Source organism: Nicotiana attenuata, unplaced genomic scaffold (assembly GCF_001879085.1).
Source record: "Nicotiana attenuata strain UT unplaced genomic scaffold, NIATTr2, whole genome shotgun sequence".
NCBI lineage: Eukaryota > Viridiplantae > Streptophyta > Magnoliopsida > Solanales > Solanaceae > Nicotiana > Nicotiana attenuata.
The window spans coordinates 21,073-33,450 of record NW_017670422.1 but is presented as its reverse complement, the minus strand read 5'-3'; positions in this window follow the sequence as shown (position 1 = coordinate 33,450).

Below are 12,378 nucleotides of genomic sequence, written 5' to 3'. Positions count from 1 at the left end.
GGAGGGTGGCTTTGTTCTTGAGGGAAGATGGGAGAGGTTTTAGCACAGTTATGAGACACGGATGAAAGGGGAGAGCAAAACCCTTTCTACTTTTGTGTACTCATTTCGGCTTCGGTATATTGCTTTTTCGAAAAGTTATTTAAATTTTTGTGCTTAATTTCTTTTACACTTTTTTCTTTATAATAGCTACCGGTTTCCACATACGTGCTTAGTGGCAATAAATTTCTAATCATGGGTAATTTATAGGGAAATTACCAGCTATGTCCATTTATAAGTAGCTCATTATAAAAATTGGCCAATTGATAAAATATTACTAATATTGGCCAAATTAGCCAATTAGCTATTTGTAGCAAAAAATATCAAATTTTTGCTTTGTTTTGAGTGGGTGTTATTAGAATAGATTGGGCACAACTTAAGGAGCTTGAATCTCAGTTTTGGGATGATTTCGTGAAGTTTTGAGGTGGTTTGAATTGAAAATTCGAAGTAAAAGCTGAACATGAAAAAAAATGATATGTGTATCACACTGTGTATCATTTGTGTATCCCATATGTATCATATTTGTATCAATTGTTATCACATTTATATCCATGTATACCTGTGTGTTTGATACATGTGTGATACATGTTTGATACATGTGTCGCAGAAAACTTTTTTGAACTCGATTTAATTACGAATTTTGATACAAAACCAGTCCAAATCACCTCCAATCTTCCTCAAATTTTGTATATCGACTTATCTATATATTTTCAATGAATTTCAACTATACCCATTGAAAAAGTTCCTTTTTTGTTTAGATTTTTGGAATATTGTATAGATTTTTGTATTTCATCACCTTATTTGCTACCCCGCCCATGAAATTTCCTTTCCGTCTTGTATCTAATGTTGCTAATCATGCTTAAAAATATGGAAGGTGATTTTTGCATGTGATTCTTTGAGATAAAGAACCCTATTATTTGGTTTTTTAATTTTTGTTGGCTAGTTTTGGTAAATCTATGACTAATGGCTAGAGGTTGGTAAGTTGAGATTTATTTGGGACATTTGTGTAAGTTTCCCTAATTTATAGCCTATTTGGTCAAGCTTCTTTTTGGCCAAAAGTGCTTTTTTTGGGCCAAAAGCACTTTTGGCCAAAAATTCAGGTGTTTGCCAAGCTTTTGGAAGTAAAAAAAAAGTGCTTTTGAGGAGAAGCAGAAGTAGTTTTGGAGAAGCAGAAAAAGTAGCTTCTCTCCAAAAGCACTTTTTTGAGAAACACTTTTGAGAAAAATACACTTAGAAGCAGTTTTTTAAAGCTTGGCCAAACACTAATTGCTGCTCAGAAGTGCTTTTCAAACTAATTAGCCAAAAACAAACTACTTCTCACTAAAAGTACTTTTGAGAAAAGCACTTTTGAAAAAAAGCACTTCTCAAAATAAGCTGATTTTTGCAGCTTAGCCAAACGGGCTATTAGTCATTTGATCTATCAAGAAATACGTGGCTTCTGTTCCTACAACCACCGCATGATTGTGTAGCTCTTCCTCTTCTTTCGGTCCTTTTCCCATGAGTTCTCTTCAGTCTTCTCAAAGGTACTTTACCCAATTTTTGGCATGAAGGAGAAGTGTATAGGGCATAAAGGAGAAACAACTTGGAGCTCTTCATCACAAACAAAGGTAAATTTTCTCTATCTCATTGTTTCCTTCACGTTCTCCGTCTCTTCTTCCTTTCTTCATCTCAAGTTTTGTCCTTCTCTCTGTTTAATTCTGATAGTAGAATGCATGTATCTCTGTTGATTCAACAGATTTAACGTGGTCGGAATCTCTTGGTTGATTGTGTTAACTCCAATTTTATCAGAAAATTTCAAATATCCAAATTCTAATTTTTCTATATAATAGAAAGGCGACCAGTTTCGACATGCGTGCTTAGTGGTAATAAATTTCAAATCATGGGTAATTTAGTGATTTGATCTATCAGGAGATACGTGGCTTCTGTTTCTACAGCCACCGCTTGATTGTGTAGATCTTCATCTTCTTTCGATCCTTTTCCCATGAGTTCTCTCCAGTCTTCTCAAAGGTACCTTTCCCAATTTATTGTTAGCTCATCTTCCAAATCTTGTTCTTTCCCTCTTGATTTGTATGTATGATGATTTTTGGCATGAAGGAGAAGTGTATAGGGCACAAAGTAGAGACAATTTGGAGCTCTTCATTAGAAATAAAGGTAAATTTTCTATATCTCTTTTTTTCCTTCATATTCTGTGTCTTTTTTTCCTCTTTTGTTCACCTCAAGTGTTGCCCTTCTCTCTATTTAATTCTGAGCGTCGAATGCGTATCTCTGTTGATTCAGCACATTTAACGTGGTCGGAATCTCTTGGTTGACTATGTTACTCCAATTTTATCAGAACATTCCAAATATTCAAATTTTAATTTTTATATATAATATAAGAGCTACCAGTTTTGACATTCGTCCTTAGTAGCAATAAATTTTAAATCATGGGTAATTTAGTCATTTGATCTATTAGGAGATACGTGGCATCTGTTCCTACAGCCACCGCTTGATTGTGTACATCTTCCTCTTCCTTATATCCTTTTCCCATGAGTTCTCTCCAGTCTTCTCAAAGGTACTTTTCCTAGTACGCCGTTATTTCCTCTTCCAAATATTATTATTTTCCTCTTGATTTGTATGTATGATGATTTTTGGCATGAAGCAGAAGTGTATAGGGCATAAAGGAGAGACAACTTGGAGCTCTTCATCAGAAACAAAGGTAAATTTTCTATATCTCTTTTTTTCCTTCATATTCTGCGTCTCTTCTTCCTTTTTTTCACCTCAAGTGTTGCCCTTCTTTCTATTTAATTCTGAGCGTGGAATGCTATGTATCTGTGTTGATTCAGCACATTTAACGTGGTTGAAATTGGTTGACTGTGTTACTCCAACTTTATCAGAACATTCCAAATATCCAAATTCTAATTTTTTTTATATAATATAAGATTACCAGTTTTGACATTCGTGCTTAGTGGAAATAAATTTCAAATCATGGGTAATTTAGTCATTTGATCTATCGGAGATAGTGGCTTCTGTTCCTACGGTCACCGCTTGATTGTGTACATATTCCTCTTCCTTTTATCCTTTTCATGAGTTCTCTCCAGTCTTCTCAAAGGTACCTTTCCTAGTACGTTGTTAACTCCTCTTCCAAATATTATTATTTTCCTCTTGATTTGTATGTATGATAATTTTTGGCATGAAGGAGAAGTGTATAGGGCACAAAGGAGAGACAACTTGAAGATCTTCATCAGAAACAAAGGTAAATTTTCTCTATCTCTTTGTTTCCTTCATGTTTTGCGTCTCTTCTTCCTTTTACTTTTCTATCTCAAGTAGTTGTCCTCCTTTTCTTGTTTAATTTACTTGATCGTGTAAAGTAGTNGAGACAACTTGAAGATCTTCATCAGAAACAAAGGTAAATTTTCTCTATCTCTTTGTTTCCTTCATGTTTTGCGTCTCTTCTTCCTTTTATTTCATCTCAAGTGTTGCCCTTCTTTCTGTTTAATTCTGATCGTGAAATGTAGGTATCTCTTTTGATTCAGCAGATTTAACGTGGTCGTAATCTCTTGGTTGACTGTGTTACTTCAATTTCATCAGAAAATCCAATTATCTAAATTCTAATTTTTTTTATATAATAGAAGAGCTACCAGTTTTGATATGCGTGTTTAGTGGCAATAAATTTCAAATCATAGGTAATTTAGTCATTTGATCTATCAGGAGATACGTGGCTTCGGTTCCTATAGCCACCGCTTGATTGAGTAGCTCTTCCTTTTCTTTCGATCCTTTTCCCATGAGTTCCCTAGTCCTCTCAAACGTACTTTTCCCTCTTGATTTGTATGTACGATGATTTTTGGCATGAAGGAGAAGTGTATAGGGCACAAAGGAGAGACAACTTGGAGATCTTCATCAGAAACAAAGGTAAATTTTCTCTATCTCTTTGTTTCCTTCATGTTCTGCGTCTCTTCTTCCTTTTATTTCATCTCAAGTGTTGCCCTTCTTTCTGTTTAATTCTGATCGTGGAATGTATATATCTCTTTTGATTAAGCAGATTTAACGTGGTTGGAATCTCTTGGTTGACTGTGTTACTCCAATTTCATCAGAAAATTCCAATTATCCAAATTCTAATTTTTCTATATAATAGAAGAGCTACCAGATTTGATATGCATGCTTAGTGGAAATAAATTTCAAATCATGGGTAATTTAGTCATTTGATCTATTAGGAGATACGTAGCTTTGGTTCCTACAACAACCACTGCTTGATTGTGTAGCTCTTCCTCTTCTTTCGATCCTTTTCTCATGAGTTCTCTCTAGTCTTCTTAAAGGTACTTTTCACAATTCACTGTTAGCTCCTCTTCCAAATCTTGTTCTTTCCCTCTTGATTTGTACGTATGATGATTTTTGGCATGAATGAGAAATTTATAGGGCAGAGAGGAGAGCCAGCTTGGAACTCTTCATCGGAAATAAAGGTAAATTTTCTCTATCTATTTGTTTCCTTCATGTTCTGCGTCTCTTCTTCCTTTTTTCAATCTCAAGTGTTGCCCTTCTCTCTGTTTCATTCTGATCGTGGAATGCATGTATCTCTATTGGTTCAGTAGATTTTACGTGGTCGGAATCTCTTGGTTGACTATGTTACTTCAATTTCATCAGAAAATTCCAAATATCCAAATTCTAATTTTAAAATTTGATGTAGCTCTATAAACTTCCGAAACTAGACGATGGATTCTATACTTAGATATGGTTGCAATTTCTTAGTACAAACGATTTTCTCAGTATATACTTGGTTGCGATAGCTTTTATTTGTTTCCTCTCACGTATGTTGGTTTCATAGCGTAAGTTACAAGAATTAAAGTATACAAACTTTCAACACAACCTTTGATAGTTTGGCTATTTGTACAAAATATCTGCTCTCGACTAGAGCGAACGACATTAGCGAAGAAAAACTTATATGTGTGGCAAATAAGTGTCTATTAATCCATGTGATTGATTCGTTGCTTGTGTGTCTATATACTTGCAGTTCAGTGTTGCTTTTCATGTCTCCTTAGGTTTATATAAAAAATTGGTTTTTCATTCTTATGAGTAAGTTTTGATATTTTATGTATGAATTATCCTTTCGTTACACTTATAAGTCATACAATAACCTCTCTTTATTACTACTTTGCTATTATACCTACTTCTGTTAAGCCTTTCTACACATGTTTCTTCTCTATTTTGTCTATGTTTACTGAAAAATCGTTGTTTAAATTGTTAATGAACAATTGGTATAGAAGTAACGATCGTTGGTAAAGTTGCTTTTGAAAATTCTTTTTTTGACTTGGTGTTTTATGATTTTTCCTTATGTCTACTGGTTTATGCCTCTTAATACACTCATTTCAGCCATAACGTTATGATGGTTAGAATTCTTCAATTTCATATAATAATAGAAAAAACTCTCAGTGTGGAATTGCTTCTTATCCCTACTGCTTTATGGGGAAGTTGGAAGTGTAAAAGGAACTACAGTTTGGAGGAGAAAAAAAAACTGAAAGCATCATGTTTCTAAAATGTTTAAGTTATCAAATAAAATTTCCTAGATTTATGTCATAATATAGTGAACGGCCTTACTTGAACAGGCCGAACAAAGAAACATTTGGTTCATTTTGGAAAAATCATGAAAGAACACAACGAATTTATGAGATATATTGCAGAATATTTTGTGTTTATTTGTATGAATGCATAAGGCCATATGTCCATTTGGACCACTTAAACTTGTGATTTATGTATTAGTATGTGATTTTATATTATGGTATCGTCGTTCATGTAATATGTTCTATTTGAGAGAGTCCATACTCTTAGACCCATCATATGGTGTATTATCAAGTATGTTGTGTCTTTATATCTATTTCATGTATTTATGCAGTGTTGTAATCTTTCTTCTCCTACTTCACATTTTTCCTAGCTTACAGATTGTTGTTTAAAGGTTCATAACATGCTCTAAAATTGGAATGTCTATGACTTGGTTGGGCTTTATGCTGCTAAAAGGGAAAAATAAATTAGAGGACATCTGTAGGAATGGGATGTTATATCTTAAATCTGCTCGCATTCCTCCTTGTTCCGAACTTTTTAGTCCGCTTCTGATTAGAGGAGTTAATAGATTAGCTCGATAATAGAGTGTCGTGGTTGTTTGTTGATAGTTGACTGCTTACTTCCAACCACTGAGGTAAATAGTGGTTGAACACTTCCCATGGGTTTTATTTTTTGTACTCGCATGCAGTTATGAAGTCTGATATAACCATTTGCATTAGTAATTTTTCTAACTAATCTGCTAGAAAACTAAAATAGCTCTTTGGTGAAATGCTATAATTTATTTGAAATTTCGCTGACAACAAACTATAAAGTGATATTGGAGAGTTTTAAGCTAATATCTTAATCTCTTCTAAATTGGGTTCATTTTTGGTCCAAGGGTTTCTGCAGTTATCTTAAGTGAAGTCATGTTTTCTGTAGGATTCTATGCATTCTCTATGAGAAGGTTTTGACGTGTGTGCTTCATGGCAAAAAATTCAAACTGTGGGTATTTTAGTCTCTTTTGCTAATTGTCTATTGTGATTTGACGTGTCTTTTAATCGGGAATTGATTTTCCACGTTTGAGGTTTCTCATTTTCTCCATTGCTCATTTTGGATCTCTCTCTTTCCCCTTTGCTATCTCTCTCTCTTCTTCTCTCGATCATCGTCGTTGTGTGCTCTTCCTCAGAAGCTCCTTGCTCATTACTTCTGATTTGTCTGTTAAATGGGCCGCATCAGCAATAGATGATGAGGATTGGAACTCTTTGTTTCTAGCTCCCGGCAAGTTCAATCTGTCTGTCTTCCTTTTATTTTTTTGAATTCTTGTAGTAAGGCCTTTAACCGCCAACACAAAAGCTTTCACTTTTCCTTTCGACCTTGCTCTAAAATGTTCTAGATCTTTGTTATACAAATTGTAATTAGTGATGCAATTAGTATAAGTGAGCTGGTTTTAATAAAGAGAGTGACAGTTAGGGTAGTTAGTGGTCAATTTCGGAAGTTAGTTAGGAACCAAAAGTTAGTTAGAGTTAGTTGAGAAGTTGTTAAAGAGAATCTCTCATTACAGCTCAATTCATTACATATAGGGATTGTATTACATTGTGGAGCTCATAATAAAAATTACAGTTCTTTCTCTAACAATCTCTCTCTTCTCTCTTCTCTCAACCTCTATTCTTCTTCATCACCACAGTCGAGCTTTGAGCTTTCTCTATTTCAGCTCTTAGTGGCTATATTCAGACCTCGGATTACTCACAATCCCTACATTTGGATAACATTGGTATTAGAGTAGTTGATTCTTGGACATAAAAAAAATGACGAAAAAGGGTAAATCTGTTGAAAATTCAGTGGCAGAACTGGGTGATCTCAAAGAATTGATGCAACATTTGATTTCAACATTAGGCTCTTTAGCTGGTGAAGTTGCTCAATTAAAGGGTTTAGATCAGGAAGTAGGTGAATTAAAGGAACAATGTTGAACTCTACGAAAAGGAATGAAGATGAAGCAATTGGCCCTAGTGGATCTAAATCTAGATCTAACAGCAAGGATTCATATGAGAAATATCATGTTGATGAGGAAGGGGATCAAACAGATGGTAGATAGTAGGGGTGGACATTGGGTACTTCGGTTCGGTATTTAAGAACTTCGGTTCGGTATTTCGGTAATCGATTTATCAATTGTGTATACCAAATACCGCACCAAAGTAGTTCGGTACGGTTCGGTATTTTTTATTTTAGTTCGGTATGGTTTCGGTTTGATACATTAACAGAATCGTGTCTTTTAAAAGGAAATATTTTACAAACATAAATAGATGATGTAAATAGAGAGTGGACAGTGGACACGCTGTGCTAAGCTAGCACTCTATATAAAGCATTTCACAGATGAGTATTGTGCGTGAAATATATGGAACCAAGCAATTAAAGAAGAATATTAAGTGGCACTTTCTCCACGGTAAGGCATTGTTGTATTTTGTTTTATGTAAATAAAGTTCCTTTCTCAATTCTCATCATCCATAACTTAAAAAATTATGTCCATAAGGATAGTACATGAAGTAAGCCTTAGGAAATACACTTAATCTAAGCAAGAAGGCCAAAAAGTTTGATAAAGAAGCATGAACAACCACCAATACAATTGCAATTGCAAGTTTGCAACAACAGGTCAGCAACATAATTCATTAAAAGGAAATCATTTTAAATTTCTAACGAGCAGCAAAATTCAAGTTTACACAGGGAATTAGGGGGTGTTGGGCTTAGGTATTGGGCTGGAAAATAGAAATAGAAGTGGGCTTGGACTTAAAATATTTCGATATTTGGGTATTTCGGTATACCGAAATATTAAAAACTCATACCGAATACCGTACCAAAATACCGAAATTCCTATACCGAATAATACCGAAAAAATCGATACCAAAATACCAAATTTATTCGGTTGGGTTCGGAATTCGGTTTTTCGGATTTTATGCCCACCTCTAGTAGGCAGTATTCCAAATATACTCAGATTTTATTTCCTAGATTTTTTGGAAATGGTTTGAGATCATGGCAGTTCAAGGCAGAACAGTTTTTCCAAATCGATAGAGTACCAATTGAAGAAAGAGTTATGGTGGTTTCTCTGCACTTAGAAGGTGAAGCTATGGAGTGGCATCAGGCCTTTATGAAGTATAGGAGTTACACTCAACCACCTACGTGGACCGAGTATGCTATGGCTCTGATTGAAAATTTTGGGGAGAATTATGATGATCATATGGACGAACTGAAAAAGATTGTTCAAATTGGAAATGTGAGGGATTTCAGACAACTTTTGAAAGGAGTCTTACAATGGTGAACTTGTCACAGGAAAATGCAATCAGCTGTTTCATATGAGGATTGAAGGAGCAGCTTAACATAGCTGTGAAAATGATCACTTGCTCAAGCATTCAAGGCAGCCAGGATGCAAGAAGCCTACATAGATGCCCTGTCGAAGGAGATCGTGCAAAGAATATCATTACCTCCAGCTCAAACTACCAATTTTAAAAGCAATGTGGATCAAAGATTCCAGAACAAGCCATTACTGGCCTTACCTTCTCCCAAGAAGGATCCACAACCAAACTATAGTAGAGGATTCGACGGAAGAAGGCTAAGTGTTGAGGAAGCCAATGAAAAAAGGGCCAAAGGATTGTGCTATTTCTGCAATGAGAAATATGTACCAGGTCACAAATGCAAGAACCTTAAGCAAGTTCATGCATTGAATGAATCTATGGGGTTCAAATGCTTGAGAGTTACTGCTATAATGCCAAGAAACCTCTGCACATTCTCATAGATACCGGGAGTACACACAACTTCATCAATTCTGAATTAGTAAAACAACTAAAGTGTCTTGTAACAACTACCTGCTCCCAGGTAGTGGTTGCTGCAAATGGCAATGACATGAAGGTAGATAAGGCTTGAAGATTGTCTTGGCTATTGCAGGGTGTTGAGTTTGAAGACAATTTAATGGTATTACCTCTGACAAACTATGATGTGGTATTAGGTGTGGAATGGTTGGTTACTCTTGGAGATATCAAGATGAAATTCAAGAAGCTTATGTGACGACCCAAAGGGTCATCACCTGTTTCCTCACTCGTTCCGTGCTTCCGAGGCCTTGAAAACCTCATTTTTACTTGCCTCAATTTGCGTGCGCAGTCCGGGCGCATAGCCGAAAAATTTTTATGTTGAAATTTGTGAATTCTGAGAAAAATTTGAAGAATTTTGATATTAACATGATTAAAGTTGACTTGGGTCAACATTTTTGGCAAACGGACCCGGACCCGAGATTGGATGGTCCCGGAAGGTCCGTAGAAAAATATGGGACTCGGGCATGTGCCCGGAGTCGAATTCCGAGGTCTAGAGCCCGAGGAAAGATTTTTTCTGTGAAATTATTTTTCTGAAATTATTAAGGAAATTGGAAATGAAAATTGATTAAAAGACTGTGGTATCGTGCTCGTATTTTGGTTCCGACACCCGGAACAAGTCTTATATATTGTTTAAGCGCTTTCTGTAAAGTTTGGTCGAAATCGGACGTCATTTGACGTGTTTCGGACCTAAATATCTAAAGTGGAAGTTTATGAAGTTTAGAAGAAAATCATGAGTTTTGAGGCTTGATTCTATGAACATAATGTTATTTTGGCGATTTGATCGCGCGAGTAAGTCCGTGGGATATTTTTGAGGTTGTGTGCATGTTTGGTTTGGAGCCCCGAGGGCTCGGGTGAGTTTTGGATAGGCATCGGATTGCATTTTCTCATTTTTAAAAAAATTTGGTATTTTCAGTGCTGGTGTCTTCGCATTTGCGAAGAAATGATCGCAAATGCGATATCGCAAATGCGATATCGCAAATGCGACCACTTGATCGCAAATGCGAAAAAGGGGAGAATTTGCTTGGGTCGCAAATGCGACAATATGTTCGCATATGCGAGGGCCGCCCAGTTGCAAATGCGACGTCTTCCTTCGCAAATGCGATAGCCCCATTTTCCCTCTGTGTTCGCAAATGCGGGAAAAGGCTCGCAAATGCGAGGTAGGGGTCATCGCAAATGCGATGTAATTTTCGCAAATGCGAAAATTGCCTCCAGACCCAAGTTCGCAAATGCGAACTAAAATGTTCGCAATTCCCACGCGTGTTTTGTTCGCAAATGCGAACCTATGTTCGCATTTCCCATATCCGAGGCCCAACAGATTTTATACTTAGTCGAATTTTCATCACTTTTCACCGTTCTTTCAAAACCCAAACACCATAGGCGATTTTTCAAGAGCAAACTTCATCCCAAATCATTTGTAAGTTAATTTTTACTCAATTCTTTCAACTTTTAACATCATTAAACATGTTTTCCACTTGAAATCAAGGATTTTCATAGGTGAAATTGGGGTTTTTGGGTAGAACCTAGGTTTTCCATAAATTGGGGAGTTGGACCTCGATTTTAGGTCCGATTTCAAAACAAATTATATATTTGAACTCGTGGGGGAATGGGTAACCGGATTTTGGTTCGAACCTCGAGTTTTGACCACGTGGACCCGGGGGCGTTTTTGGAATTTTTGGTAAAAACTTGGGAAATTCATTTTTATGCATTCAAATTGTTTCATATAGTGTTTATTAAAGTAATTAAGAAATTTGTGATTAGATTCGAGCGAATTGGAGGTGGAACCGCGAGGTAAAGCGATAGTTGAGGATTAAGTGGATTTCAAGGCTTTGAGGTAAGTGTTTGGTTTAACCCTAGATTGAGGGAATAGGAGTTGAGTCTTGTTGCTAATTGCTATGTGATCGAGTACGATGTATAGGCATGGTGACGAGTATCTATACATTAGTGTCTAGCATGACCGTGAGTCCTTATAATGTGATTATCATGAACTGATTGTGAATTTCATGTTTATTGGAGTATTTCTATATGTTGTGAATAACATGTGAATGGTGATATGATAATTTGATTCCTAGGAGCATTGGCTCGAACTGTGATACGAATATTGAAAGTATATGAAATGACTTGATTCATTGAGGAGCGTCGGCTCCAGTTGTAGAACGAATTGCGAAAGTATAAGTGATAATTGAACCTCTGGAGCATCTGCTCGAGTTGTGAAAAGAATTGTGAAGTAAAAGTGAGAAAGAGGAGAGATCATTATGTTGCCCTCTTGGCGGGCTATTGTTGGGTTGTGATTCCTCTGCATTGTGTTCTTAACGGATACTAGGGTCGCTTAGGTTAATGTTTCCTTGTGTCGTATGATGACTATAGTTATAGATGGGTTGGTTGGGTGTGGTAGTCGGTTAGATATAGCTGAGGTGGTCAAGTGTGGTAATAGGTTGGTTATAGCTGTGGTGGTTAGATGTTGGAACTAATGTGGTGGTTAGATGTTGGAACTAATGTGGGTATAGTAATTCCCTTGCCAGGATATTTGAGATAATGTTTTGTTCCCTCACTGGGATGTCGTTATATTGTTGTTTGTGACGGAATATGAGATAAGAATTCCTTGGAGCTTGGGCTCCAGTGATATCGTGGAGTAAGAAAAGAAAGAAATGGAAAAAGTTACTGGTTATTCCCTTGCCGGACGTTTTGTTAATTCTGTTGTTGGTTTTTTTTTTCTCTCCCTTGCCGGGATACTGAGATTATTAAGTTGTTTGTCATGTGTATTCCCTTGCCGGGATTTTCATTATTGTTTATTTACTCTCTTGCCCCGTATTTGTGACTGTGGTTTCGATGAGGAAATATGATCTTGGTGGAGCGGGTTGCACGCCGCAACAATGATATTGAGGATCGGGTTGCACGCCGCAACAATGATATTGAGGATCGGGTTGCACGCCGCAACAATAATATGTGAGGGTCGGGTTGCGCGCCGCAACAATGATAC